At 38.5% G+C, this 26,548-nt stretch overlaps 1 pseudogene; it reads right to left on the bottom strand.

Annotated features, from left to right (window-relative positions):
* Nucleotides 1-19,493: 19,493 nt before the first annotated feature.
* LOC132668015 (proteasome assembly chaperone 2 pseudogene) lies at nucleotides 19,494-23,805 on the bottom strand (annotated as a pseudogene).
* Nucleotides 23,806-26,548: the final 2,743 nt, after the last annotated feature.

Below are 26,548 nucleotides of genomic sequence, written 5' to 3'. Positions count from 1 at the left end.
TCCTTTACAGAATCTCTTCCTTATATCCAAGAATTATTTCATGTATATATGTATACATAAGTATTCATTACATTATATATAATATATATTATATATTTATTATATATATAATACATAATATAAATAAATAATTGTGTATTCCATTATTCCATTTATGTATTTATATATAAATATATATTCTATATTATATAAGATATAATAAATATGTATATATATTTAATGTATATATAATGTAAATAATTGTGTATTTCATTATTCCATGTATTCCTGTTTTTGACAGGAAATGAGATGCCTCTGGATCAGATTGCCGATTACTTCTACAACAGCTTGGTGCCAGCTCCTCATGCCCCAGCTGCCATGGGGTGATGTAATGGGGTCCAGGTGTTCCCTTTGGCATACAGTGAGGTTGCACCACAGCAAAGCAATGGTGAAATAATAAGACTTGGAACTGATACAGAGGAGCTGGCATATCAGCCCATTCTCTATGCTCACATATGCAACAGAGAGAAAGAGAAACCCCACCTTTGCACTGAAGGGAAGGTCAGAGGGTGAGGTGAAAGAAAGTAAAATTTTTGTACAACATATTCAAATTATGTGCTTATTAAAGATTAATTTTTTACAGTAATCCTTTGTTCAACATCTCAAAGATAAGCGTCTTTTCTACTTTGCTCACCATGGCAGACCACTGCTGATGCAGCATCAAAAATGAGGTTACTGCTCAATAAATAGCTGCCAAATAAAGTCTGAGGCCTAGGAACAGTTTTCAGAGTTCCCTGTCAGCTCGCTGTGCTTATAATAAACGCACAACACATGCATGTAGAGAAGGGTTGGGCCTGCATGAGCCCACAGCCTGCATATTGCTAAGTATGGCCTATGATTCAGGTCACAGTGCAGGTGTTCTGAATCAATGATTCCCGAGCCTTACTGCTGAATCCCTGTGGCCTCTATTCTGAATGCAACCACCACTGCTCGGACCAGTTCACGTGCACCCTGACTGGCTTTGTGCATGTGCAACCTGCAGGCTAATTTTAGTTACACTTTGTATCTTGTACCTAGTGCCCTGGGTTTCTGTGCCTCCGTTGCAACCTGGAACATCTGGAAGAACCTGTTTGGTACTCAGACTTGTGTAACCAGAATGGCAGGAGTTATTACCTGTTGGACCACCCTTGTGTTAAAAAATTATACCTGGGATTTAGTTGATGGAGGTATGACTGAGAAAAAACATGGAGAGGCCAATGTAATTGAAAGAAGAATTTATTATCTATATTCCCAGAAAGAAGAGAACATGCTAAGCCATACTGGGACTCATAGGAAACACCAGGATGGTGAGGAGGCAAATGACAGGAGTAGGGGAAGGCATGGTTTGATCTTTATTGGGATTTCCTTAGCAAAGACAAGACAGGGCAGAGTAAACAGTCCAGGATTGGCTTTTCACCATAGGAATGACCTCTGGTTGCCTAGTATGTGGCTCTGGAATGATTTATGACAGAGGTAATATTGGCTTGGTGTGTGAGTGATGAGAATGTGGGTGAGGGCACAGTCTTGGGTCCATCAGTCTATACATTAAAGTCAGGTTTCAGGCAAGTTGTCCACCACACCCAGGAATTAGCCTGCCTGAGAGGGGCAATCTCTCTCCACGTGTGTAAAGCCCCAAAGAATGTCAAAACATCATAATATACAGAAAAGAAAAAGGATAGTTAATACAACTGGAACAATGGATGATGAGAGCAGATGGATAAAGGCCTCTCACTTCTATATCTCAAAGCCAAAAGTTCTAAGATGCTTTTCAGCGTGTCCTTCATATGTCCCATGACATTAAGCACCCATACCATGTTGGGATGAGCACTGGAAACCAATTTAACAATAAATTTCATATTAAAAAAAAAGAATAATTGTAGAAGTGAAAACAGTGAAGAATAAAGGCCAAAACAAAGATACTGGATAAACGTGCAATAAGACTTAAAAAAGACAAAGTTTCTTGAGGAAAGATCCGGGAAGGAAATGAGATTTGAAGTGAACTGTGAAAAGTGGGTATGATTTGGATACATTAATGAAACAAGAAAATAAAGTATTGGAAACAAGATTCTAAACAGTCCCCAAAAGATACATAATAAAAACCAGGAGAGGGGGCGCCTGGGTGGCGCAGTCGGTTAAGCGTCCGACTTCAGCCAGGTCACGATCTCGCGGTCCGTGAGTTCGAGCCCCGCGTCAGGCTCTGGGCTGATGGCTCGGAGCCTGGAGCCTGTTTCTGATTCTGTGTCTCCCTCTCTCTCTGCCCCTCCCCCGTTCATGCTCTGTCTCTCTCTGTCCCAAAAATAAATAAAAAACGTTGAAAAAAAAAAAATTTAAAAACCAGGAGAGGAAAGTTTCAGTACCTTAGGTAAAAACATGTGACTTATTTGAATTGCTATGAGAGACAAACAAATGAAGAAAAAGAGAGAGATCAATGAGACCAAGACTTAACAACATTCTGCAATATTCCAGATTAATATAAGGAAAAATCATTTGGGGAGGTTTGCATGCATTAACAGATCTAATCAAATTTTTAAAATTATTATTGACAAGGTGAGGATAAGCAGATCAACAGGAGGAAAAAAAACACGTTGTGGGAAGCAGTGATGTAGAACTTGGTAGAGGAAAGACCTAGTGAATGTAGAGGAAGGGACTGAGAAAGAAAAGGGGTTGTGGAAAAAAAAAATACTGAGCAAAGGGGAGATGCACTGGAGTAGTGAGTAAGGACTGGAAAGCGAGAGAAGCTGCTGGAGGAAGTGAGGAGTCACGGCACTGCTTAGGTGGGAGCTGGAAATAAGAAGAGTTAGCAAGTGTAGTGAGAATAAGCCAGGTATGGAAATGTACAGGAAACAATGGTTGAAGGGGGTTGAAGGGGGCATAGAATCAGAAAATGACAAAAGGTATATGCAGGGAATAAAGTAGGAGGAACAGCAGACACAAAAATGGAATGTGGTAAGGGTGAACAGTTTAGGACATAGAAAGAAGAATGTGGAAAAACAAACGGGAAAATGCTGAAAAGATAGCTAATATTTATGGAGCACATGCTTATTACACTGAGCACCTCTATGGCCATCTTTTATTAACACTTCCGAAAACTCAATGAGGAGGTTAAAACTAGTATCCCCAGTTTTACAGAATTAAACAAAAAAACTGAGGCTTACAGAAGTTATTTATCCAGGGTCTCACAGAGTGAAAGTGATGGAAAGGGATTTTATTTCAGGCAAGTTGAGTGTAGATCTTCTTTATTATGCATGAATATTGACTCCTTAACTTTAAAAGCAAAGAATAAAGAGCTAGTAAGTAGAAGAGACAGGCATTACAGAGGTTTTTTTTTTAATAAAAAAAAAAAAAAGAGAGAGAGAAAGACAGCTAGGAGAGAGAGTAGATCACTTTAGTGGTTTTAAAGAAAGAAAGTAAATTCATATGGGAGACTGGCAGGGAGAGGAGTTATAAACTGAAAGACATTAGTGAGAAAGATCAGCACAATTAATTTAAGGAATAAATAGTCTGTACATTCATGCAAACATAATGGAATTTTAATAACATGTAAATTAGAAATGCATCTTTAAAAAACCCAATTCTATACTTTACATCGTCTCTTGTTTAGGCAGATTAGCTGATCCCCCCCAAAAGACAGACTGGTCACAAATCTGGGATCATCTTTGCATATCTGTGGACAGCTGGTTGACCAGTCAGTTCATTGTAACAGTAAACATCAAACTGATGACCTTCTTATAAGATATCTATTCAACCTAGAATAGAATCCCAATGAGAGAAAAATGAAATCTATTTCATTTATTTAAAGAGACCTATTTCCCCCAAACTTCTGAATATTTTGAATTTTTGGTAGCTATTTTATTTATCATATTACCTAATTTTGAAGATATTGTTGGCAGTAACTTGTAATGCAAAAAAAAAAAAAAAGTTTTGAAACCATAGGACATTAGAAAAATCTGTTTAACAATGTTAACAAATTAAACCTGTTTTTAAAATCTAAATTTTAATTTACCAAAATATATATAATATTAGAATATTTTAAAGAAACTTCAGGTTTCACAACTTCACATCAACACTGCTCATAAAAGAAAGCATAACATTCTCTAGATGCGCTATTAATGTTTTTTGTTCTTACTTATTGATTTTATAAACTGTTATAATTTATTTTATAGTATATTTAATGCTTTTTCTTTTTAAAGTTCAAAGTCTACAAGTTCTGTAGACTTGTGTTACCCTTTCTAACACCACTTTTTCACCTGTGTAGCTTGGTTCCCCATCCAGTATTTTTCAAACAAAATTTGGTGCTCACTTCTGCAAATGAAATGAAATACATACAATGAATATCCAGTGAATGTAAACAAATAAAGCCTCTGTTGTTTACAAAAATGGGATTATGTTCTTTATATTGCTCTTTATTGACGTATATCATTCTCTTAAAAGAACACATAGTTTCTCATCAAATGGGTTTCCATTATTTCAAGTTTTATGCTCTTGCAGACAATGCAAAAGTGACTTTGCATGTGTATTTTATTAGCTTCATTTATGGGACTACTAATAAAGTTAATTAGTGGAAAAAAATCAATGGTTTGTGTTTTGAAAAATAGAAATCAAAATAATTTGTTGTAGTTTTTTTTTCCTGCCAAAAATGAAGTGTTTATTAAGATTATTGTTTCCCCATAGGCACTAACAATGAGTATCAGTAAACTTAAATTTTTGTCAGTCTGTTGTGTGAGAAAGTGTATTTCAATGTTTTACGGATTTTCATTTCTGCAATTGTCGTTGTGTATAGAGAGCAGCATTCATATTACCTGCTTAAGTTTCTTATAAGTTTGAATAAAGAAGCATAAAACTTAATTTTAAACATCAATATTAACTTTTTATTTTAAAAAGTACATGAACTTATATTAATTTTGAACTAATAACATTAGTACAATTGAACTTTGTTTTCAAACTTTCAACATCTGAAGAGGAAAATTAAATTTTGACCTATACCTTTTTAATGTCTTTACTATATTTCTAGGAGCATTGTCCTTGGCTATACAGAAGCTTTAATGAGGTTCCAAGTTGCAAGAAACCTTTTGGAAAGATTTTGGAATTTATTTATCACCCCTTTAATTAAATGCTTCTGATTATGTATAACAAAATAAAAAGCCAAAAGGGCAGCTTTAAGCAACTGTACTTTTATAAATTAGTCTCTAGTTTATTAAAATTTTGTTATTATATCTGAATACTTTAATTTGAAAGATGTTCAATGTCACTAATCATCAGGGAAATGGGAATTAAAACCATAATGAGATATCGTCTCACTCCTGTCAGAATGGATATTATCAAAAAAAAAAAAAAAAAAGACAACAAGTACTGGCGAGGATGTGGAGAAATTGGAATACTCACTGAGTGAGAATGCAAACTGAGGTGGTCACTATGGAAAACAGTATGGACATTCTTCAAAATAACAAAAATAGAACTGCCATGTTACCCAGAAATCCCACTTCTAACTATGTGTACAAAAGAATTGAAATCAAGATCTCAAGAGATATTAGCACTTCCATGTTCATTACAGCACTATTCACAGTAGCCAAGATATGAAAATAAGCTAAATGTCCATTGAGAGATGAATGGATAAATAAAATGTCACATTCGTATACAACGGATACTATTTCACCTTTAAAAGAAAGGAATTCTGTGATATGCGACAACATGGATGAGCTTTGTGGACATTATGTGAAGTGAAATAAACTAGTTACAGAAAGACAAATACTGCATGATTTCAATTGTAAGTTATCTAAAATGGTTAAATTCACAGAATCTAAAAGGGGAATGATGGTTTTCAGTGGCTGAGGGGAAGGCAGACTGCGGAGTTACTAATTCCAGTTGAGTTCTAGAAGTAGAACTAATTAATGATACTGATTAAGTTTATTTATTTATTTTGAGAGAGAGAGAAAGTGCAAGCTAGGGAGGGGCAGAGAGAGAGGGAGAGAGAGAGAATCCCAAGCAGGCTCTGTGTTGTTCCACGAGCCCAATCCCACAACAATCAGATCATGACCTGTGCCGAAGTCAGATACTTAATTCACTGAGCCACCCAGGCATCCCACTAATAGAGTAAATCTTAAAAATTTTTATAAGAAAAGAAGATGTTTTGTAACTATGTATGATGATGGATGTTAACTAGACTTACTGCGATCAGTTCACAATATACACCAACATTGAACTGTTACATTGTATACCTGAAACTAGTATAATGTTATTGGACATTATACCTCCGTTTAAAAGAAAGAAAGAATAATTCCAAGTCATGTGAAGGAAAAAGTTCTTTCTATTGCTTTCCGGACCATAGATTTTTTTCAATTCCTTTCTGGCTTTCTAGCCAAATAGGTAAACCCCAGACCCTATCATTCCCACAAGGACCAGTGGAAGAGGATCATCCAGTTGCCATTATCTGGAACTGTTAGGAAACATGGCCTATTCTGTGTATCATTTCCTCAAGGAATTTTATCATTTGAGTTTGATGTAATAAAATCCCCTTACTCTCCATGTATGGGTTGCTATTTCAAGTTTTAATTCTCAGGTGGATATTAAGTTATGTCATCTAGAAGAGAAAACTAAAAGACATATATGAGCTCATATTTAATATCCTAGCAATTTGGAAATTTGCGAGTTAACAGGTACCCTCTGCCAGCAGCCAATGGACCATGAAAATAAGTCATAAATGAATAGAGAAGGGACCTTGAGATGTGTGAGAATTTTAAACTTTAAAACAGAAAGTGGCATGAAATAAAATAAAATCCAGAACACTCATTCTATGTCTTAAGAAACTGAGGTCTAGTTCAAAGACATATTTGATTCGCCCCAAATCACATATTGAGTCAGGAATATAACCAGGCCTAGAACCCAGATAGTACAGTTCTTTTATCTGGCACTTTTGTTTGCAAGAGACATACCCTACATTTAAAAGGCTGAAGCTATGGATGAATCAGGAGAGCAAGCTACAGATGGTTCTGGCCGTGTGGACCAAGAAACGGTTCTAGAGAACAGATGGGCCTTTCCACCAGCAGTGTGGCCAGACCAGAGAGGCCACCTGCCAGCAGAGGGCACACAGCTGCCTACATGGAAAAAAAATCTCCATCAGCCTGAGGAATAAGCAAAATCATAAACACTAACAAACACAGTCTTTGTCAGTAAAACTACTTGTTTGGGGACCTTTTAGAATTTTAAGATTTTAAGTTGTTTCAATTTGAAGTTGTATAAGAAGGAGATAACCCTTGCAGCCTCTCTCTTTTTTTTTATTTATTTTTATTTTTATTTTTTTTTCAATATATGAAATTTATTGTCAAATTGGTTTCCATACAACACTCAGTGCTCATCCCAAAAGGTGCCCTCCTCAGTACCCATCACCCACCCTCCCCTCCCTCCCACCCCCCATCAACCCTCAGTTTGTTCTCAGTTTTTAAGACTCTCTTATGCTTTGGCTCTCTCCCACTCTAACCTCTTTTTTTTTTTTCCTTCCCCTCCCCCATGGGTTTCTGTTAAGTTTCTCAGGATCCACATAAGAGTGAAAACATATGGTATCTGTCTTTCTCTGTATGGCTTATTTCACTTAGCATCACACTCTCCAGTTCCATCCACATTGCTACAAAGGGCCATATTTCGTTCTTTCTCATTGCCACATAGTACTCCATTGTGTATATAAACCACAATTTCTTTATCCATTCATCAGTTGATGGACATTTAGGCTCTTTCCACAATTTGGCTATTGTTGAGACTGCTGCTATAAACACTGGGGTACAAGTGCCCCTATGCATCAGTACTCCTGTATCCCTTGGATAAATTCCTAGCAGTGCTATTGCTGGGTCATAGGGTAGGTCTATTTTTAATTTTCTGAGGAACCTCCACACTGCTTTCCAGAGTGGCTGCACCAGTTTGCATTCCCACCAACAGTGCAAGAGGGTTCCCGTTTCTCCACATCCTCGCCAGCATCTATTGTCTCCTGATTTGTTCATTTTGGCCACTCTGACTGGCGTGAGGTGATATCTGAGTGTGGTTTTGATTTGTATTTCCCTGATGAGGAGCGACGTTGAGCATCTTTTCATATGCCTGTTGACCATCCGGATGTCTTCTTTAGAGAAGTGTCTATTCATGCTTTCTGCCCATTTCTTCACTGGGTTCTTTGTTTTTCGGGTGTGGAGTTTGGTGAGCTCTTTATAGATTTTGGATACTAGCCCTTTGTCCGATATGTCATTTGCAAATACCTTTTCCCATTCCGTTGGTTGCCTTTTAGTTTTGTTGGTTGTTTCCTTTGCTGTGCAGAAGCTTTTTATCTTCATAAGGTCCCAATAGTTCATTTTTGCTTTTAATTCCCTTGCCTTTGGGGATGTGTTGAGTAAGAGATTGCTACGGCTGAGATCAGAGAGGCCTTTTCCTGCTTTCTCCTCTAGGGTTTTGATAGTTTCCTGTCTCACATTCAGGTCCTTTATCCATTTTGAGTTTATTTTTGTGAATGGTGTGAGAAAGTGGTCTAGTTTCAACCTTCTGCATGTTGCTGTCCAGTTCTCCCAGCACCATTTGTTAAAGAGACTGTCATTTTTCCATTAGATGTTCTTTCCTGCTTTGTCAAAGATGAGTTGGCCACACGTTTGTGGGTCTAGTTCTGGGGTTTCTATTCTATTCCATTGGTCTATGTGTCTGTTTTTGTGCCAATACCATGCTGTCTTGCTGATTACAGCTTTGTAGTAGAGGCTAAAGTCTGGGATTATGATGCCTCCTGCTTTGGTCTTCTTCTTCAAAATTACTTTGGCTATTCGGGGCCTTTTGTGGTTCCATATGAATTTTAGAATTGCTTGTTCTAGTTTCGAGAAGAATGCTGGTGCAATTTTGATTGGGATTACATTGAATGTGTAGATAGCTTTGGGTAGTATTGACATTTTGACAATATTTATTCTTCCAATCCATGAGCAGGGAATGTCTTTCCATTTCTTTATATCTTCTTCAATTACCTTCTAAGCTTTCTATAGTTTTCAGCATACAGATCTTTTACATCTTTGGTAAGATTTATTCCTAGGTATTTTATGCTTCTTGGTGCAATTGTGAATGGGATCAGTTTCTTGATTTGTCTTTCTGTTGCTTCATTGTTAGTGTATAAGAATGCAACGGATTTCTGTACATTGATTTTGTATCCTGCAACTTTGCTGAATTCATGTATCAGTTCTAGCAGACTTTTGGTGGAGTCTATCGGATTTTCCATGTATAATATCATGTCATCTGCAAAAAGCGAAAGCTTGACTTCATCTTTGCCAATTTGGATGCCTTTGATTTCCTTTTGTTGTCTGATTGCTGATGCTAGAACTTCCAACACTATGTTAAACAACAGCGGTGAGAGTGGGCATCCCTGTCGTGTTCCTGATCTCAGGGAGAAAGCTCTCAGTTTTTCCCCATTGAGGATGATGTTAGCTGTGGGCTTTTCATAAATGGCTTTTATGATCTTTAAGTATGTTCCTTCTATCCCGACTTTCTCAAGCGTTTTTATTAAGAAAGGGTGCTGGATTTTGTCAAAGGCCTTTTCTGCATCGATTGACAGGATCATATGGTTCTTATCTTTTCTTTTATTAATGTGATGTATCACGTTGATCGATTTGCGAATGTTGAACCAGCCCTGCATCCCAGGAATGAATCCCACTTGATCATGGTGAATAATTCTTTTTATATGCTGTTGAATTCGATTTGCTAGTATCTTATTGAGAATTTTTGCATCCATATTCATCAGGGATATTGGCCTGTAGTTCTCTTTTTTTACTGGGTCTCTGTCTGGTTTACGAATCAAAGTAATACTGGCTTCATAGAATGAGTCTGGAAGTTTTCCTTCCCTTTCTATTTCTTGGAATAGCTTGAGAAGGATAGGTATGATCTCTGCTTTAAACGTCTGGTAGAACTCCCCTGGGAAGCCATCTGGTCCTGGACTCTTATTTGTTGGGAGAGTTTTGATAACCGATTCAATTTCTTCGCTGGTTATGGGTCTGTTCAAGCTTTCTATTTCCTCCTGATTGAGTTTTGGAAGAGTGTGGGTGTTTAGGAATTTGTCCATTTCTTCCAGGTTGTCCAATTTGTTGGCATATAATTTTTCATAGTATTCCCTGATAATTGTTTGTATCTCTGAGGGATTGGTTGTAATCATTCCATTTTCATTCATGATTTTATCTATTTGGGTCATCTCCCTTTTCTTTTTGAGAAGCCTGGCTAGAGGTTTGTCAATTTTGTTTATTTTTTCAAAAAACCAACTCTTGGTTTCGTTGATCTGCCCTACAGTTTTTTTAGATTCTATATTGTTTATTTCTGCTCTGATCTTTATTATTTCTCTTCTTCTGCTGGGTTTAGGCTGCCTTTGCTGTTCTGCTTCTATTTCCTTTAGGTGTGCTGTTAGATTTTGTATTTGGGATTTTTCTTGTTTCTTGAGATAGGCCTGGATTGCAATGTATTTTCCTCTCAGGACTGCCTTCGCTGCGTCCCAAAGCGTTTGGATTGTTGTATTTTCATTTTCGTTTGTTTCCATATATTTTTAAATTTCTTCTCTAATTGCCTGGTTGACCCACTCATTCTTTAGTAGGGTGTTCTTTAACCTCCATGCTTTTGGAGGTTTTCCAGACTTTTTCCTGTGGTTGATTTCAAGCTTCATAGCATTGTGGTCTGAAAGTATGCATGGTATGATTTCAATTCTTGTAAACTTATGAAGGGCTGTTTTGTGACCCAGTATATGATCTATCTTGGAGAATGTTCCATGTGCACTCGAGAAGAAAGTATATTCTGTTGCTTTGGGATGCAGAGTTCTAAATATATCTGTCAAGTCCATCTGATCCAATGTGTCATTCAGGGCCCTTGTTTCTTTATTGACCATGTGTCTAGATGATCTATCCATTTCTGTAAGTGGAGTGTTAAAGTCCCCTGCAATGACCACATTCTTATCAATAAGGTTGCTTATGTTTATGAGTAATTGTTTTATATATTTGGGGGCTCCGGTATTCGGCGCATAGACATTTCTAATTGTTAGCTCTTCCTGATGGATAGACCCTGTAATTATTATATAATGCCCTTCTTCATCTCTTGTTACAGCCTTTAATTTAAAGTCTAGTTTGTCTGATATAAGTATGGTTACTCCAGCTTTCTTTTGGCTTCCAGTAGCATGATAAATAGTTCTCCATCCCCTCACTCTCAATCTAAAGGTGTCCTCAGGTCTAAAATGAGTCTCTTGTAGACAGCAAATAGATGGGTCTTGTTTTTTTATCCATTCTGATACCCTATGTCTTTTGGTTGGCGCATTTAATCCATTTACATTCAGTGTTATTATAGAAAGATACAGGTTTAGGGGCGCCTGGGTGGCTCAGTCGGTTAAGTGTCCGACTTCAGCTCAGGTCATGATCTCGCACTCCGTGAGTTCAAGCCCCGCATCGGGCTCTGTGCTGACAGCTCAGAGCCTGGAGCCTGTTTCGGATTCTGTGTCTCCCTCTCTCTCTGACCCTCCCCTGTTCATGCTCTGACTCTCTCTGTCTCAAAAATAAATAAATGTTAAAAAAAAATTAAAAAAAAAAAAGAAAGATATGGGTTTAGAGTCATTGTGATGTCTGTATGTTTTATGCTTGCAGTGATGTCTCTGGTACTTTGTCTCACAGGATCCCCCTTAGGATCTCTTGTAGGGCTGGTTTAGTGGTGACAAATTCCTTCAGTTTTTGTTAGTTTGGGAAGACCTTTATCTCTCCTTCTATTCTAAATGACAGACTTGCTGGATAAAGGATTCTCAGCTGCATATTTTTTCTGTTCAATACATTGAAGATCTCGTGCCAATCCTTTCTGGCCCTCTTCCGTGGGCCTCTCGTCTGTGCTTGGCTCTGGAGACTCCGTTCTGCTAGTTTCTGGTGGTTTTCTGGGTTAGTTAGGCAGGTGTAGGTGGAATCTAAGTGATCAGCAGGATGCGCAGTGAGCCCAGTGTTCTCCTAAGCCGCCATCTTCCCAAAACTCTCTCTCTTTTTTTTTTTAAATAACACACCTTAGTTATATATCAACCTCAGTATGATTGAAAATATGGGAGTCAGTGTAAATGTCCAGGCTATTCAGGGCAGAGTCCTATCAAACAAAGTATTCAGTCCCTGAAAAATGACATACGCCCCTCATACTGTCACGTTACTAACAAAAAGTCATAATAATGTGAGATTATAGAGCAGAGTAAAAAGAGTCTATGGCTAGACTTAAAGGTAGTTTGACAGATCAGTCAGATTTTACTTAGGAAATCAGGGACCTGGACCATAGAAATCAGAGAACTAGTTGAGTGAAATAAAGAAAACTCAGGAGAGTATGTTGCACACTCAAAATAAATGTAATGTTGCATGTCAAATATACTTCAATAACAAAAGAAAAAGAGAAAGAAAAACCAAGAGAGATTCTGAACATAAAATTTGTAAAAAAAAAAAAAAAAAAAAAAAAAAAGGCATGACTGGAGCCATTTTAAAATAGAGTTGGAGAGGCCACCGTAGAGAAACTGCCTTACTCATCTTCATTTGAACTGGGCCAAAACCTTTGGACTGGGCAAAAAGGCAATTGTTTTAGGCCCTTGCGTGAGATTGACAGGACATTGGGCATCCTTAATCATAAATCTTTTGGTTGTGGAATTTCTGAAGATAGGGTACTTAAATAATGCAGACCTGATAAAGTTTCATTTGTTAACACCAACAGAATGGTCAATCTGTATGTAACCCAAAGCAGCTCAGCCTGTTAATGTTGCAGGATTCTTTAGCTCAATATTTGGGATCCATTGTCTGGCTGCTTGGAAGAATGAAGAGGTGGACACAGAATAAAATGAGCAGCCGGCAAAATTTATTAGACAATAAGATTAGAAAGTAAGAATAGTATGAAAGCTCTCTTTGCAGAGAGGGGACATTCGAAAGTGAATGCCCACGGACTATAAGCAAGGGACTTTGTTTTATAAAGTTTTGGTCGCAGCCTCCCCGCCCCCCGCCCCCCCCCCCCCACTTCCTTCTCCCTTGTTCCTTCTCAGGTTCTACCCTTATTGGCTAGGTAACTCTAAATGCCTAGTCTTTCCTTGTTGAGTGGCTCATTTCCATTGTATCAGGGGTGGTCTATGGCCATACCGTTCCCTGTGTGTCATATGTTTTATGGTCTACTACTTATTTTTAGTCAGGTCTTTTGTCAAATTCCTGAGGGAAACCTGAGGGGGTGGAGATGGTGTCTGTTACATTCTTAAGAGGAAGCTTGAGGGAGTTTGTTGTGGTCAGATGCTCCCAGCATTGTTTCAAAATACGTGTTTTTCCCCACCTAGAGACCTCAGGTCCTAACCTTTTCCTCTCTGCCTATTTTATCCTGTTTTTCCCTACCATGCTCTTTTATCCAAAGCATGTAGTTGCCCCTTTCCTTCTTTTCATAAAAACTCCTTGTTTTCACCCCACAGGCAGGACACTCTTCTGGTTACTGTGGGAATCTGTGCTCCCCAAATTGCAGATCTTTAATCCCAAATAAACACTCTCTTGCCTCTCATTGTGGCTCTTCATTTTCTGGTTGACAGCTTCATAGATAAGAGGAGCCATCTCTCTTCTCTGTCAGCCTCTGTTGATTCCTAGGGAATGTAACAGAACACCATCCTGCCAAAAATGTGATTCAAACAATGATGACATTTCACTGTGAAAGACAATCAGACCTAGTGAGGCAAAATGTTGATCAGAGCATTGAGTCTTAAGAAAAATCAGGCATTGACACTCACAAACCTCAAGTGGTCCTGTTGTTTTTCACAAAGAATAATAAGAGGGGTTCTTTTTTTTTCTAATTAGTATACAGTGTTGATCCAAAACCCAACACTGTTTCCTAAGAAGGTTCTTTGCCAACATAAGGGGGAAAAATAATTTATAGAATAAATGGAATGAAAAGCACTCCTTCAACATCAGTGCTTAGTTTTCACTTCTTTTGGAAAGAGACAACCTATTCATATACATATTTTCACTCTGGAACCAAAGCTCCTAACTAAGGTTAATTAAGCTAAACAGGGTAACAATTACAAAGGAGTTATCATTATTGATGTGTGGCAGGAAGCAAGTTTCAATGCATCGTTTCCATCTGTCTCTATTACTTAAGAGAAGATTCATTTATGCTTTTACACTAGAGAGTTGAATATGTATATTTTTAATTTTTTTTATTTTGAGTTTATTTATTTTGAGAGAGACAGAAACAACGTGAGAGGGGGAAGGGCAGAGAGAGGGAGGCAGAGAATCGCAAACAGGCTTAGCACTGGCAGCACAGAGCCAGATGCGGGGCTCGGACCCATGCAACCACGAGATCATGGCCTGAGCCAAAACCAGGAGTCGGACACAACCGATTGAGCTACCCAGGCGCCCTGAATATATCTTATGTTTAAAAGAAACTTTGGTCCAAGAGGTTGGTTGAACAGACTTTTCCACTAAATTCTCATTGAAATGCTAAAGGAAAAAAAAAAATTAGGGAAATCAGAGAAAGATGACTTCTAGCGATGTCTAGAACACATGGTATTGATGATTTTAACATGGTGAATGGCAAACCACCCAGCAGTTCACCAACCCACCTAGAGAGTCAATGGCCGGTTTTCAGAATGAAACACAATGAAGCTCCAAGGTGTAGAGAATGCAGACAAGGCTAGCCTGAAGCTAGGCAGGTGATGTAGGGTGTAGTAGGATTCTCACAGAGTCATGGCACTGAGGCTTTTCTTTCCAGGAAGCAACTTTATTCCTGCCAACAAGGCTCAGTTGGGTTCATACCTGAGAACTGAGCCCCGAACGCCACGTGGGGTAGTTTTTTTTATACATTTTTTACTTCTTTGTCCCCCATATATGGTAACACACACAAACATGCAATCTGATTAAGTGGTCTCATGTTACAAGGTCATGAGGGATGTTGTCACATATGGCATAGCTAGGTTACCTTGAGGGGTTTTTGGTTGTTGTTGTTGTTATTCTTTTCTTTAGGGCAGGAACCTACCCCAAGGGAAGAAGGGAAAAGGAGTTCTCAAGCTCACCCTACCCACATTGTAATGAAGTGCATAGATGCTGATATACAGTTCATGGGCTATCATTTCTATCTTGCATTTGGCCCAGAAAGTATATGAGTAAATGAAACCAATAGCAAATATTTACTTAAAGGAAGAAACAAAAGCAAAAAAAACCCTAACTGTATACATTTAAACTGTGAAGAATACAATATAAACAAGATAAGATTACATCACTGCCTGCTGTTATTCAGCATTGTTTAGGAAGTTTTAGCCAAAGGAAGGAAGGAAGGAAGGAAGGAAGGAAGGAAGGAAGGAAAGAAGGAAGGAATTCAATAGGGTATAGATATGGAAAAGAATGAAATTTATGATTCTTTACAAATGATAAGATCAGTTACCTGGGAAGTCTAAGATAATAAAAGAACCATTAGCACAGATGAGGGAGTTTAAAATAGCCCCTCTTTCCTAGAATTAAAATAGAAAATTCAAGGCTTTCCTATATTTGAGGGGAAAAACCCCACAAACCCAAGGGAAAAAAAAACCCAGAAAACTAAACAAAAACGTAGCAGTGGTGAAAGAACAGATAAGTGGAAAAGAAAAAGATCAGAAATTGACCCAAAAATGTGAAACAATTCGGCATAGGATAAAAGTGGTGTTTCAAATCAGTTTGATCTTTCAATAATATGTTGGACTAAATGACGAAAAATCACAGTAGATCACTATGTCAGCAACATTAATCATGTATCAATTCAAAAAAACAAATTTTTGATGATTCAGAGAATTTGAAAAATATATAATCCTAGAAATATTAGAATAAATACCGGTGAACAATTCTAAGTATAGAGACCCTTTGAAATTAATGTCACCAAAGATAGAAAACTATTATGATCTGGTCAAGATTCTTTTTTTATTAAAAAAAAAGTGAAACTGGGGCACCTGGGTGGCTCAGTTGGATGAACATTGGACTCTTGATTTCAGCTCAGGTCATGAACCCAGCATTGTCGGATCGACCCTGTGTCAGTCTGGGCTCCGTACTGAGCATGCAGCCTGCTTAAGATTCTGTCTCTCCACCTGCCTCTCCTCTGCTGGCACATCCTCTCTCTCTCTCTCTCTCTCTCTCTCAAAAAAAAAAAAAAATAGTGAAACACGGCAGTAAAGTTGGAAAGTGATGTGGAAACCAATTGATATCCAGGATTTATCGACTGTTCTTAGTATGTCGAGGCTCTTTTTATTGCAAGTGAATTAAGAGTTCGGTGTTCTGTAGGTGATTCAAAGGAAGGGAGCAGTTCTAGAAAATGGTGCTGCTATAATCTTCCCAAAACACTTGGTCCAGGGACCATGTACGGAAGCCTAATAGAATATATTATTTAGGTACACAATGATTTTTTGGTCGCTATGAAGATCATGCCAGATCTAGTTTGTCAGCTGTCAGAAGAAACTACCACACAAAAGGTATCTCCAGGAACTTGTGTTGTTCATAAATTTCTAAAAGTATGTTTCTATTTATTTATCTCTTGGATATTAATATGATTATGCATTCCCCAGAGGTCTGGCTTCATAAAGACAAAGGTGCTCCAGAGCTGGTTTAGCAGAGGATCGGAGAAACTTATTAGCTGTCTCTCGTGGCATAGCAGTAAGGCTGAAGAAAACCTGTTAGAAACATAGTTATCCAACTTTCTTCTTCATGGCATGCATAGGAAGCGCCCAAGAGGAGACGGATGGTACATTACTGATAGAGTGTCATATAAAAGTGTATGTATAATGTCTATGCACTACCTGCGGAAGAGAGGGGAGATAGACTCCCATATTGAACAATCTGTTTCTTTATCACACACTAGGAGTCTAGAGGAATGTGTAAAACAATCCTCAGATTCAGGTTTGAAGCATACTTTCAACATCAATATATTTCACAAAGGATAGAGTATCTGAAGTGCTTTTCTACTCTGTACAAACCATGCCCGGTCCCAAAGGGTTTGTGACTTTGGGTCTTAAGGCTACTCAACATGGACGCTATCACCGTAATTATTACAGAATCAGAGAACCTCCTCTCTGGATCCACTGGCCATAATTCCATATGTCCTTGATTCTTCTGCTTCCTCTGCATGCCTCTTCCCCTCAGCCTGCCCTGGTACAGACTGTCACGTGTTCCATTTTATCCATTTCCAAGGACCTAAAGTTATGAGTGGAGCAGTGGGGGAGCAAGTAGGGACCAAAAAGGACCTCTTTCTAGTAAAATTCCTGAGGGTTGTTATGCTAAAATTATCTCTGTCTTTATCTCTGATTTAAATTGTATTTCCTAAGGCTAACTTTTTATCCCAGATTAGTCCTACACTTGTTCCCAGAAAAAAGTTAGGTGTAAGAAAAATGGACCACAGCCTGTTGCAAAAGCCCTAATTGTAGGCTCTGGGAATGAGAACCACAATTTAGCTGATAGACTGGTCTCTTTATTGTACACAAGGAAGAATCTTTCACATCTTGGTAGAAGACAGAGTTAGAAAGGATTCCAGGAACTTAATGTGGAAGAAAAGACCCAGGTCAGACTAAGGTGGGATAGAAATGTTTGTGCCTGCAGGAATTACGGCAGATGTTTACAAAAGTATAGTTTCCAAGTTTTCCTGAAGGTGGAAGTCCTGTGGGCTTCCAATAGGAAACATAGTATTGAGGAAAATGTGGGAAATGGATGTGGAAAACAAGGCAGTTATGTGATGTTTCCCATTCAAAGAGCCACAGGGGATCTTTCATTAGTATCAGGACCCTCACCTAAAGGCACCCACCAGGAAAGTCTACTCATTTGGGATGGTCTTACACAGAGGTGACACCAACACCACACTGCATGTAAGATGTGCATTAAGATAACATTAAGATGTAATAGAACACATCTTCTCCCTGCCCCAACTCCCTGCTTCAAATAATCCTACAGACACTCTGGGGAAAGTAGCCTATGTGGTTTCTATCATAAACCCAACTCAGCTAAAGCCCCAGGTCTCATCAGTGTCGTCAATAGACCCAATCAATCTTTCCTTTCAAATATTGGTCTTCATGGGGAGGAGTCAGAGGCAGTTGTGTTTCTAAATCTTAAGCTCAGGTAAGAGACATGGCCAGGCACAGCTGACCCAGGCAAGGACAATTCCTTTGTAACAGAGTGTGGAGGAAAACCCCAACAGTATGGTAGACATGACCAGACACTCCTGAGCCCTTGAATACACCTGCTTAGCTCCTACACAGCCACAGCTGAACTGACTTGTCTCTAGTGTTCCTAAATAATTTCAGAACTGTTCCTGGTCACTGCCAAGAGCAGGCTAAATCATGTCTTGCCATGAAGTATTCATAAATAATGGTGCTCACTTCATTTTAGTGTGTAAGGATATGGACCATTCCCAGGGGATGATCATGAATCTTACATCTTGCTTGGATACAGAAAAGCTCTCCAGTGTATTTTCCCCAATCAGAAGAATATGACCAAATGCCACTCTTTTGGGCTTTTGAAGATGTTGAGCCCTGACTGAGTGTGTATGTATGAATATTGATTTCTGATAAATCTCAGATGATTTCTTGGTCACCTCCAAATTTCTGTTCAAGGAGGTAACTGGGTAGAAATGAAGATATTACAGGAGCTGCTACTTTTTATATCTCAAGGAAATATTTTTAAAATTTTTATTAAGATGGTACATTTTTAGGGGCACCTGGTGGCTCGGTCAGTTGATGTCCAACTCTTGATTTTGGCTCAAGTCATGATCCTGGGGTCAAGGGATGGAGTCCCACATCAGATTCAGCATTGCGCGTGGAGCCTGCTTAAGATTCTTTCTTTCTGGGGCGCCTGGGTGGCGCAGTCGGTTAAGCGTCCGACTTCAGCCAGGTCACGATCTCGCGGTCCGTGAGTTCGAGCCCCGCGTCAGGCTCTGGGCTGATGGCTCGGAGCCTGGAGCCTGTTTCCGATTCTGTGTCTCCCTCTCTCTCTGCCCCTCCCCCGTTCATGCTCTGTCTCTCTCTGTCCCAAAAAAAATAAATAAAAAACGTTGAAAAAAAAAAAAAAAAAGATTCTTTCTTTCTCTCTCTCTGTCTGTCTCTTTCTCTGTTTCTCTCTCCCTCTACCCTTCTTCTCCACTCACGTTCTCTCTCTTTCTAAAAAAAAAAAGATGGTACATTTTTAAGCAACCACAAGTATACCGGGTGATTCTGCGATATTACAGATTTATTTAATAAAAGACATTATCATCCACACATTATATCAAGTCAAAAACATATCGGTCATACATGTATATATTTTCTATTTTAAGGCCCCCTCCTTTTTCTTACTTAGGAAATATTTTATTGTACAAAAACTTACATTTGTTGTATATAGGGGCATGGCAAAACAACCTTTTGTTAATCCATTTTCTTTGAGAGTTTCTGTGAAAAGTAAAGATTTACTTCCTAACACATCCTTCGAGAATATAACTTTCTATATAGTTGTGTAACTATATGTTGTGTTGTGTTGATATTAAGTGTCTTGGAACAGTAGGTATACAATTGAAAACAGATCAGAAAAGCTAGGGTGAAGACCACTTCTAAAGAGAAATCTCCACGAACTTGGCATTTTCCACCACAGGATAGATGCTGCAGGGTCATCACACTCTAAACGTGGTTTGATTATGTGAAGCCATTCACTAAGACACTGAAGAATTAATGCATCTAGGATATTGTCTTCTTCTGAAACAAATTTCAACAGAACCGCATCTGGGATTTCTTTAAAACAACCTTCAGTATAGAGTTTTTTGTGATACTTCCTCCAGGAATATAGATACAAAACTCAAAATCATCTATTTCAGGAATGCATGGGCTTTTTTCCATTTCTTCCCAGTTAAGGCTCTCTATTTTTTTTTGAACAGTTTTTTTGCACCAAAGATGTAAGCAGGTATCAGAAGGGAGTCTTGCCAATGTGAAATGTAGATCATTACAGTGATATGAATGACTGCTTGAAAGAACAATAACTTTGGCACAGTTACTACTTTTCACCCAGGAAAGCAGCTTTTTCACAGAATGGCTTTAATTTGTACTTAATAAAAATGGATCTTAACTGAAGAGCCACTAGCTTTTTTGAAGGCAATGAATATACTTCAGCATCTGTACTGAGTTCTATTGAATTTACTTCTGCAGTTGCATATGGACAGTTTCCAACCATCTGCCCAAGAGAAGTGGTGTAGAAGTAACCAATCTTACACATATGCAGCGTAGAAATAATCCAATCTATTACAAGCTGGCCAACATTTCCAACAGGCACTGCTGGCATTAGGATGGTGAAACCCCCCGGGGTCAGAGACCGACTCTCTACAGCAAAACATGGTCGCACTGAAGTAAGTGGAAGGGCTGATGGGGAGAAAGAGGGCGGCTCTGTCCCAAGGCCCCAGAACTTTAAAGCCTCTTTGCAAAAAAACTCAACTTTCCTTGGACAAAAATGAGATTGATATTCAAAATGTCTCAACTTTTAAATGTTGCCACTCAATCAGTTGCATTCATTAGCTCTTAGTTTACCTGTGCAGGTATTTAATACAGAAATTGATAATTAGACTACTTTGAACAAGCTAGTAGCACCTCTTTTTCACCTGTGGCAGGATAAAATTATATGTCCACATATCATAAAGTATCATTATCTCAAGGAGAAAGAACATTATGTACAAGGCATTGGCTTTCTCATGTTTTCTTTTTCTCCCTACTAACAATATCAAGATTTGAAAGACCTCATCAAATAACTGGAAATGTATGAATATTAGATAGATTCCAGGCTTCTGCAGCATGGTATGATGAATTCTCTAGATGTAAAAGCTCTGGGAAAATGTCTATGGCTCCAGGGACAAATTTATTGATCACATACATTATGAAATATTATTTCTGCAATATAAATGTAAGTTGCTACTAAAAATCATCCTACGGTGTTGAGCTAGATATAATGTTTAAAAATACTCAAGTCATGGGAATGCAAACTGGTGCAGCCACTCTGGAAAACAGTATGGAGGTTCCTCAAAAAACTAAAAATAGAACTACCCTATGACCCAGCAATTGCACTACTAGGCATTTATCCAAGGGATACAGGTGTGCTGTTTTGAAGGGACACATGCATCCCCATGTTTATAGCAGCACTATCAACAATAGCCAAAGTATGGAAAGAGCCCAAATGCCCATTGATGGATGAATGGATAAAGAAGATGTGGTATATATATATACACAATGGAGTATTACTCAGCAATCAAAAAGAATGAAATCTTGCCGTTTGCAACTACGTGGATGGAAGTGGAGGGTATTATTCTAAGTGAAATTAGTCAGTCAGAGAAAGACAAAAATCATATGACTTCCCTCATATGAGGACTTTAAGAGACAAAACAGATGAACATAAGGGAAGGGAAACAAAAATAATATAAAAACAGGGAGGGGGACAAAACAGAAGAGACTCACAAATATGGGGAACAAACTGAGCGTTACTGGAGGGGTTGTGGGAGGGCAGGTGGGTTAAATGGGTAAGGGGCACTAAGGAATCTACTCCTGAAATCATTGTTGCACTATATGCTAACTAATTTGGATGTAAATTAAAAAAAATAAAAAATAAAATAAATAAACAAATAAATAAAAATACTCAAATCAAACATTTTTTATATGAAGCTGTCTGATATCACATTAAAATTGTGCTGCACTGTGTAGAAATGATAAATGCTATTATCCTGCTGTTAGAAATTACACAATTACAAAAGAGAACAGTAGGGCCGCACCAAATGTTTGGTGGGACCAGAGTGGACAGATGGATTCAGAACCAGGTTGACTGGCCAGCTCTGTGCCCTCTAGCTCCCTCTCTCTTAATCTAGCTGCATGCAAACTGCAGAGCAGTTCTAGTGTGCTGTGGGATATGTGGGCACATCCTCGGGAAGGGCACCAACCACTTATCTTCTTTTTACTTTATCCTTAGTAGCAACTATTTATTTCCCAGAAAGAAGGCTCACAGACCAACAAAACTGTTGCAGACCTTGAAATCTGGCTCATTTTATACTGCATCTGAGAATAGAATGCCTATTTTCTGCAAGAGAATGTGTACCAGTATTTGTTAAATTTTAAAGTTATTATCAACATCAGCACTGAAAACCTGGTTTTTTCAATATTAATTGGAATGACCCTTTAAATGTGGGCTATTTTCTTACCGGTCCCATAAAATATGTAAATTTGTAATTATAAATATATTGCCAATTTATGAGGCCTGTTTAAAGACTGCATGAAGCAAAATAAAACATCCTTAGTTATTACATAGGATGAAATATGTACAATAACATTCTCTTGATTATTACTAGATGGCACAATATAACCTTAATATAATATATTCTCTCTCTTTTTTTCTGTTCACTGTTTTAGGTTCTGTACAAATGGCATCTTAATGATTTCAAGTCAAATCAATATTTATTTAATCACTTCCATAAACACTGGTCAAATGGTGTCCTATTAGCTGAGTGACCTTAGACAAGTCACTTACCCTCCCTGTCCTCAGTTTTCTCATCTGTGAAATGCAAATAATTAGTGTACCTACCTAGCTCAGAAGAGTTGTTGCTATGTTTAGGTGAGCAAATAGATGTCAGCATTTAGAAAAGTGCTTGACACTTTGTAGGTTAGTTATTATTATTTTCCAGACACTCTACCAGATACTTATATATAAAATGTGAGTATATGTGTATATTTTCTACATTTTAACTTTCCCAAGATCAGAACCGAGACTTGAACTACTATCTGCATGACATTAACCTCCAGGTCCACAGCTTCTCAGTGTGCTGTGCTGGGGCTCTTTATGCATTCAGTCTCCATTCACATTTATTAAGTGCCTACCATGTACCAAAATGGTGATAGATTCAGGGACGTCTTCAGTTCCTATGGAGAGAGGCCAGTTCTGTCTGTGAGGAAAATGGGTGGAAGAGGATAACTCTTAGGCAGGACACTATGAGTAGCTGCACATTCCTCCAAGAATAGTTGTTTGTTTGTTTGTTTGTTTGTTTTTAATATGGACACTGCCTTTAATCAAAGAAATACATGGATCCCTAGTATGGAATCTCAAAAAGCCAAACATATAGGAAGGACATCAATTTTAGAGAAAGAGTAAGGCCTTCTCATTTTCCTTGAAATGTCTCCACATACAGGCTGTAGTCACATAGTTCATTTGCCAGCACTTTATTGTCAACATTCTCCTCCTTGATAGAGCTGCCTCCCTTTCCAATTAGGCCACATGGTTTGAATGGGAGTGGTTATGTTATTTCACATCCGATCCCCAAGCCCCCCCCCCCCACTTCCTGTGATATTAACTCATTCAGGATTAGGCTCCAGCCTCAGGCTGGGTCAGTCATAGTATGGTGGCCTCTTTGCCTTGGCTGAATACACCAAGGGTAGGCCCATGACCTAAAAAGAGTAACTCAGTGTCCTTCCTTGGGCTTTTTTTCAAATTAGAATTAGGAAAAGCCAGCCAGCACCTCCTGGGAGAAGGGGCAGCAACAGCAAGCAGAGCAAGAAGCCAGAGTCTCTAATCGGAAACAAAAAATGAAACTGAAAAACAGAGAAGAAGAAACAAGAGGCTAGGACAGGGAGTCCTGGCAGTGTTTCTGTCCCAAGAATTGATTAACAACATTTCTTTAATCACATTTGACAACAAGGTGTCCCTCCACGAAGCTCGCTTTTTGCCCCGGCTTGTTTGATTTGGAATTTTGTCACTTTAACCAAAGGAATCCTTACTAATCCAGATGGTCACTCGTTCTGTCCTAAGCGTAGCCAAGAAGTTTAAGTCGTTACCCCATAATCTGTTCGGGTTTAATCCTCACAGTATGTGGGTGTAATAGCAAAAGACAACCCAGAAGATAAAACAAGGACTTAATATGGTCAAAGCTTATGGTTCGTTAGGACGAGTTTGATCGTTGAAGGGATACACGACCCCCAGAAATGCCAAGCACTTTACAAATGGGTGTGTCATTTCATTCCTAAACCTGCAAGGCTAAGCACTCCAAATATTCTGCCACCTGTAATTTCATTAGTTTTAGACATTAGGTGAGTGGTATGACTTCACTTTATTAATTTATAAAGGTCCTGATTCAATCCCTGAACACCAATTAATTAAACATAACATTGCCCAGATATGTACACTCAGAAATTCAAGACTAAAGGGATTTCAGGACCCTTGGTTCTAGTACGAAATCCTAGAGCAATAACCCAATTCAGAAGATCTCTTCCTGTGGTTCTCCCTCTCTCCCTCCTTCTTTTGTCTCAATGGACATAATGTAGGATCTTGAGATTTCACTATACCAATGTGTTGCCTATCAAAGCAGAATCCTAAAATGGGGACATGACTGGGGCATAGGGCCAGACAGAAACTGGGGACTCATTTATTAGTTTTATGCCACCTTTAGACACAGAAGAAACATACCCTAAGCTAATTTGGAACAGTATGGAATCATTCCTTTACTTATCAGTATACAGATCAAATTACAGCTAGTTGATATGTGTAGGAACAATATAGAACATAAAAAATAAAAACATGGTTTGGAAAGGACACTTTTTTATTACTGAAAAATTTTCTATTCATTCACCTATTGTGGGGGCTATTGCAGGTCTGCAGGTTTCCCCTGGTGTCCCCAATCCAAGAATATCGCAACCCTGCTTACCCTGGAGACATGACCCTCCCCACACACACCCCCCCCCCCAAACAGCAGTGTCACTTAATGCAAAAAAGCTTGACTTCCTAACTTCTCCCTCTGTGGGAATGGCCGCAATGCCTTCTACTTCTCAAAAGATCACAGTATTAAGAGTGTCTATGAAATGCTACGTTCCTCCACCCATGTTAATGCAGCCAATTTACTTTTTGTCACATTTGGTTTTACTACTTTTTCTTTATTTTCATAACTATTTTCCTAAACTACGTCCCAGTGATCAGATTGGATAGCAGCAGTTCCTGGCTTATTCTGATTTTGTCTTCCTGAAATTTATTATGCTCTTTGACTGTCAGGTAATTTCTACCCTTTCCTTCAAGTATCCATAGTATACGCCTGTGGCTTTCATATTAAAACAAAACTCTGTTTTGGCACTTGAAACCTCCACCAATTCCTTCTTATTTTTTAAACCATTATTTTTTTTTCATTTATTCATCCAAATCAGACTATATTTGAGTGCTTACTAAAACTGCTCTCCTGGGTCCCAGGGATGCAGCAGTATAGAAAATAAAGCTCTACTATCATGGAGCTCCCACACCAGCATAGGAAGGCAGACAAGAAACAAAGAAACTAATACAACATTTGATGGGTGGAGATGAGTGATAGGAAGAAAAAAATTAAGCAGGATTAAAAAAAAATAGAGATTGTTGAGTGGGCATAAATTTATACAAAGAAGTCTGAGACTATTCTAACATCGGAAAAAGACCAGCAGGAAGTGTAGAGGTGAAGCAGGCAGTGATTTGGGGGAAGAACGTTCTTTACAGAAGGGAAACAATGCTCCAAAAATCATAAGTCATGGGTGTGCTTGTAGCGTCTGAGGAAGAGCAAGGAGGCAGGTATGAAAAGGGAGAGTGGAAGGAGAGCTGAGCAGAGGGAGTGAGGAATCCAGATCCTGCCGGCTGGGCTGTGTGAGCCACATGTGGGTTTTGCTCTGGGAGAGGCAGCAAGCAATTTCAAGCTTGAGCAGAGGAGAAACATGATCTGACTTATAATGGAAAAGATCCCTCCAGTCATGATGTGGACATTACTTACATCAGAAAGAGAGCAAAGGTAATAAGCGTTTCTATTTGCCGCAGAGGGTGGATTTAGTGTGTGGATGAGGCCCTAGGAAACCTGCACATGCAAGCTTCCGTATAGCCCTGGAAGCCACCGGAAGTCACCGCCTCCCGACCAGAGTAGTGTCTCTCCTAGAAGAGAGCAACAGGGACAAACTTGACCCTTAAGCAATCATTATCAAGTGAGGATCAAAGGAGGGGAAACTTAATGTGTAATTGCCATGAAATTGTAGTAAGTGAAAACACACACACAAAAATGACAAACCGGGTACATATTCTGCCAGTTCCGTTTAATGAGTTTTAAAAATTTTAGCTGACTGTCGGTATTTAATTTTAAAATATTCTGGATTTTGGTCATAAATCAGCAAGACATATTGCTCTAAATTTCATGAAATTGGGTTACATAGGATAAAAACAAAAGAGGCATATAAATTTAATGTCTGTTTATTGATTCACAGTGATTTATGATTCCTTAATATAATTTTCTTTACAGCCAAAATATTTTAAGTATTGATAAATTTAAAAATCAAGAATTATTAATTGAGCACAATCGTCATAGCATTAATTTAAATTATTTTATTTATTTTTAATGTTGATTTATTTTTGAGACAGAGGGAGACAGAGCGCAAGTGGGGGAGTGGCAGAGAGAGAGGGAGACAGAATCTGAAACAGGCTCCAGGCTCTGAGCTGTCAGCACAAAGCCCGACGCGGGGCTCGAACTCACAGACCGTGAGATCATGACCTGAGCCGAAGTCAGACGCTTAACCGACTGAGCTACCCAA

The sequence above is a fragment of the Panthera onca genome, chromosome B2 (assembly GCF_046562875.1).
Source record: "Panthera onca isolate mPanOnc1 chromosome B2, mPanOnc1 haplotype 2, whole genome shotgun sequence".
In the NCBI taxonomy this organism is placed as follows: Eukaryota; Metazoa; Chordata; class Mammalia; order Carnivora; family Felidae; genus Panthera; species Panthera onca.
The sequence above is the reverse complement of the archived record's forward strand: the minus strand, read 5'-3'. Positions and strand labels throughout refer to the sequence as shown.